Source organism: Peromyscus californicus, unplaced genomic scaffold (assembly GCF_007827085.1).
Source record: "Peromyscus californicus insignis strain IS unplaced genomic scaffold, ASM782708v3 Scaffold_8__1_contigs__length_139910024, whole genome shotgun sequence".
NCBI classification, from domain to species: Eukaryota; Metazoa; Chordata; class Mammalia; order Rodentia; family Cricetidae; genus Peromyscus; species Peromyscus californicus.
In genome coordinates, this window is record NW_026294606.1 from 25,543,216 (window position 1) to 25,549,215 (window position 6,000).

Genomic DNA, 6,000 nt, shown 5'->3' on the forward strand with positions numbered 1-6,000 from the left:
TGCTCTTTTCTCTAACAAGTAGTTGATGTCTTTGGCCCTCATTCTGTACAGTGGTCAGACTGAGAACACGTCAGTGTCCCTCCAGGTGAGCATACTGAAGGCTTTCTCCACTCACTCATTATCCCAGGTGTTGCCATCTCTATTTCAAAGACTTGGCTTAGGGACATAGCATCAGTGAGGATAGAAAGGTGTCATCTTTCCTCTGAGCCACATAACTATACAGTCACATTCCACCTGCTATGTGCTATCTACTTGGTATCCACACACAGTGTGATGGTTCCTTCCCATTGGATCTTACGGACTGCCTCACACAGGCCAGTTTGGATCCTCACAGCCACTACTATGAGAACAACAGAGACTCTTTCCCTCATGTGCCCATAGAGCAGTGAAGACGGAGAAGATGTGATGCAGAATGGAATGTTCCAATACACAGACTTTGGAAAGGACTTTTCCAAAGAGCCTAAATCTGTTGTCATTCTTTTCCTCAGTGGCTGCACTGAACTTCATCTGCCCCAGTGTGAATTTGGATTTATACTGTTTAGGTTCAATATTAGTTTGCACCACTCAGAAGCTTCTCTTCTGACCTTAGATATCTTATCTACGAGAACCTCCTTCATAGGGGTGTTGCAAAGATAAAGAACGCAAAGAGAATTAGAACCCCGCTTGATAGGTAATGATTATTCATCAAATGATATCCACTATCATCATCATTATGTTTGGAACTGAGGTCTAATTAGTAGTTCTAGCTGGCCAGGAATTAATTATATAAACCAGGCTGGCTTTGAACTCACAGAGAGCCTCTCCTCCTGTCTAAACCTCCCAACTTGTGGAATTACAGACATCCCCCCCACCCCAGCAGCATCAGTGGTGGAGCTTGATTCTCTCCTCCTGCTTCCTCCACTCACAGCAATGTATCAATCTTGGTGACGCTAGGAAAAGGACATCAAGGTCAACAGCAACTTGCGTAAGAACCTAGCTGGGAAGAGTAGCATATGCCCGTGCTACTGGCACTGGGGAGGCTAGAAGATTGTCACAGAGGCCAGCCTGGGCCAAATTTGAGTCTCTCATACTTTCCTGTGTGACTGTGGGATTCCCCATCACTTTGCAGACTATTTCTCAAATACCTAAGATAGCCTCCTAAAGTGGGCACAGACAGCAGACACTTGGGGTCAGCCATGAATATCTGACCAATCTCAGAACCACCACTCAGTTTAGAGTATGCGAAGGGAGGGACGGTAAACAGTTTGTCAGCCCATGTCTGTTCCCTGCAAGTAAGTATTCAATTGTAAAACCTACAAACAAGTTCTTCCCAAATATTACCTCTAGAAAGTTCCCAATGCTAGACTAATCCACAGTCACTTCACAGTTAACTTGCCCGAGTAAGTTAATTACAGGATTCTTTGTTGCTCCTTTTTTTTATTGTGGGTAAGAGTCCTTGATGCAATATTTTTTGTTAATTGAAGTTTTTCTTGAAAACTATGCAAGACACCAGGCAAACAGTGCATTTATGTATGCAATAGAAATGGTTGTAATATATCATTAAGACACTTCAGGGCATGTTTTATTGGTTCATTGATACAGTACATGCCTTAGGTGTTTTCAACCACTCGGGGCCTATATTAATGGACCAATAAAATGTACCCGGGAGTGCCTTAATGCTATCCTAATATGGCTAAGTTTAAATTAATTTTTTCAGGCTTATCTTTTAAAAATCATTTTTTCCTACTTGGGAAGACATATTCTTTCACACAGGGAAAAGAGCTTGTGGTGACAGACTAAGAAGAAGCAAGATAATAAAAATCTTTTTGTTTCATCAATTTTCTAAAATGGTCCTGGTATTTCTAATCTTTGGCATTTACTTCCTATGTCTTTTCCACCTCTGTGAAATCAATACTCCTGTGGCTAGGGGCAGGGGACTATGAACTGTTTCTTTCTGGGAGAAGAAGGCCAAGTGCCAGCAGATGTCACATCTGCTATGCACTCCCCTTCCCCTCCTCCACCAAGAATGAACTCTTACCGACTTGCGGACAACTTGCCTCTCCATGTCCTCCTTGCTGGTAGAATTTAGGGGTTATGTACCCACCAAAATGAGTGATTCTCCTCACTAACAGAGTTTTCATCCATCTTTTCAAAAGTTTTTTAATTCTACTTTGATAGTGAGAAACCTTCTTGAGGAAAATAGAAGTGTATGATTCAGCTCCAAAGTGAATTAACTTCTTGCCATTACAGACCTGCTCTGTGATATTGATCCGTAGGCTTTCAGTGTTAGCTCAGGAGAATGGAGACCATAATTTATGATGTAAATATATGAAAAACAATTAGTGTAATGACAGACACATGAGGATTATTGGACACATGGTCTTTCTGATATTAGCTTCTGAACGGTCAAAATAAACAATAGCAGCTAAATAGCCTTGTCTTCTAAAAGTACTTGAGTAACTTGGGTAGCTAGATTACAGAACAAGAGTGTTACGGTTCACCTTCCAACTTGTTTTTCTTCCTGCTACTGGACAGTCACAAGGTCCATAAAAGGTACCAATGAAGCAATCCAGAACTTCCCACTTTATTACCTTGGAGTTCAATTTTTCTGAGAATGTGGTCCCTTGAATGGCAATCACTGCTGATATGAGCATCTTCAATGGATTCTTACCATGTGATAAGTGAACATGATAGTGAGCAACAGTGGAGAAACCACATTTTCTCTGACATCAGAAGCCTTGTCCTTTAGTTGAAATAAACAGATAAATGAACAAGTATAAAAGATGATTGTGTCAATGTCACAAGATAGTTTAATTTATCTGTGGATGCGTGGAATTAAGCCTTGTGGATACCATTAATAATAAATAAATAAATAAATAAATAAATAAATAAATAAATAAATAAATAAATAAATAAATAAGTGGACCTCAGCTGGGCTACAGGGTCTACACAGCACTTTCTAGTACTGTCCTGTTTTAAAAAAAAAAAAAAAAGGAGACATTCTAAAATGGAAGTCTAAACTGGGAAACTAAATGAGACTGGTGTGATTGTTCACTGAGATTTGGTGAATGCTGAATGGGTCAGCTCAGCCTTAGAGGGTACTGGTGGAACATATTTATGCTGGACTAGAGCACCTCACCTTTTGGGTGATGAAAATCCATAAGGAGTTTTAATGAAGCATTGTGAAATGAAAGCAGTATTCTTTTTTTTTTTTAATTTATTTTAATTTATTTTGCAATACAATTCAGTTCTACATATCGGTCTCGGATTCCCTTGTTCTCCCCCCTCCCGTCCCCCTCACCTTCCCCCCAACGCCCCCCCCTCCCATTCCCATCTCCTCCAGGGCAAAGCCTTCCCTACAGACTGAGGTCAACCTGGTAGACTCAGTCCAGGTAGGTCTAGTCCCCTCCTCCCAGGCCGAGCCAAACAATCCTGCATAGGCCCCAGGTTTCAAACAGCCAACTCATGCAATGAGCACAAGATCTGGTCCCACTGCCTGGATGCCTCCCAAACAGATCAAGCCAATCAACTGTCTCACCCATTCGGAGGGCCTGATCCAGTGTGGACCCCTCAGCCATTGGTTCATAGTTCATGTGTTTCCATTCATTTGCCTATTTGTCCCTGTGCTTTATCCAACCTTGGTCTCAACAATTCTCGCTCATATAAACCCTCCTCATTCTCGTTAATTGGACTCCCAGAGATCCACCCAGGGCCTAGTCATGGATCTCTGCATCCAGATCCCTCAGTAGTTGGATGAGGTTTCTAGCACAACAATTAGGGTGTTTGGCCATCCCATCACCAGAGTAGGTCAGTTCGGGCTGTCTCTCGACCATTGCCGGCAGTCTGTTGTGTGGGTATCTTTGTGGATTTCTGTGGGCCTCTCTAGCACTTTGCCAGAACATGGAAACAACCTAGATGCCCTTCAACTGAAGAATGGATAAACAAAATGTGGTACATATACACAATGGAATACTACTCAGCAGAAAAAAACAATGGCATCATGAGGTTTGCAGACAAATGGATGGATCTAGAAAAAATCATCCTGAGTGAGGTAACCCAGACTCAGAAAGACAAACATGGTATGTACTCACTCATAGCAGGATACTAGACATGAAACAAGGATGAATTGTCTGCTACTCACATCACCAGGGAGGCTACCCGGAAAACAGGACCCAAAGAAAGACACAGGGATCGCCCAATGACAGAGAAATGGAATGAGATCTACATGAACAGCCTGGACATGAGTGGGGGTAATGAAAGGCGAGGGTCGAGGGAAAGAGAGCCTGGGGGAGCGGGAGATCCCAGCTGGATCAACAACAGAGAGGGAGAACAAGGAATAGGAGACCATGGTAAATGAAGACCACATGAGAAAGCAGTATTCTTAATATATGTCTATATGATATTTTGCATGAACTGGAATGGGAAGATGGTGTCAGACAGACCAGTCAAGAAACCATTATTATATAGTCCATGTTTAAATAAAACATATACAGGAAAATGGAACAATTCAATAAAAGGTGATAAATCTTTGATTATAACGAAAAAGAGATTAGAAAAAGGATAATAAAAAGATGAAGAAATAAAGAATGTAGTCATTATTTTCTCTATTAAATCTGTTTCTTATAGAAAATAATTTTCTAAAATCACATTGCATGAGCTTCACAAGTTCTTGAGCAAGAATAAAGCAAGAGAAGACATATAAATCTATCATCATGCAATGTTGGTATATGTATACACACACACACACACACACATACACACATACACACACACACACACACACACACACACACACACACACACACACACACATCCTAAATACAACCTGCCCTGTCTGTATAATGCTACCTATATGTATGTCTTCAGGGCTGAACATTTGGCACTGGACAATCAATCGGTATGCTTTTCCCTGGGGAAGACCAAAGAGCCAAGACCACTTAACAAAACCCCAATACCAATATGAGAAGTCCTGTTTTGAGCTGTTGGCTAGGGCTGTTCATGAGACTTTCCAAACATACAGTCTATTGTTGTTGCCCTTTGATGCCCTCCAGAGGGAAAGGTAAGTTCCTACTTCTGAAGGTACCATTCATTTCAGAAACAGGGTCCAGAGACCCTTGAGCTGGAACTGACCTGAATGCCTCCTCCATGGGGACTAGCTTTCATAGTATCAGAAGGTGCCATGAGAGCTTCCAAATAAGGGCAACCAATAGTTTTATGCAGTTATGACACCTACAAACCACAACAACGACCAGCATTGCATGATGATAGATGTATATTTAGATTTACATTAGTCCTTATACCCACAGATAAGTGTGGTCTTTACCCCCCATCAAGAAAACTTCCCTTTGCAACCGATCAAGACCACTACAAAAACCACAACCAATAAAAGTGCACAGTTGTAGAACCTAGTCCCAATGGATACATTTACAAAACACTGCTGGACCCAAGATTCAAGGAACACTGGGGAAGAAGGGATGGAAGGATCTTATGAGACAGAGATTTGGGAGCTTGCTGTGAGACCTTGTCTCCTCGTGATATCAGAAGCTATCCCCATAAAGACTTACCAACATGACTTCCCAAGTGTGAACTGAACTAGAATGACTCAACGAACATGCCAAAATGGATGGAGAAGGGCCACAGGGCCTCAACCCCACACAAAGAACTTGAAGCAAATCATCAAACACTCTTCATTCCTGGAAGTCCTACAACAGTTGGTGAATTGGTCACTGATTGGCACTCTGAAATGTGTATGGTGGGAACAGGAAACAGTATGCCCACAAAGCTTTAAAGGCACAAGGGTAAGGAAAAGATAACTCACTGCTCACAAAATCTCCTCCTACTCCACAATCCTATTCTGCCAAGGATGGCTGAGTTTCTTTATTTCTATTTCTGGTTTGAATTTTGGTTTGTGTTCTGATTTTGAAACAAGGTCTCGCTCTATAGCTCAGGCTGACCTTGAATTCATCATGACCCCCTGGCTTCATCTCTCCAGTATTTGAGTTAAATGCCTGTACCCACTCT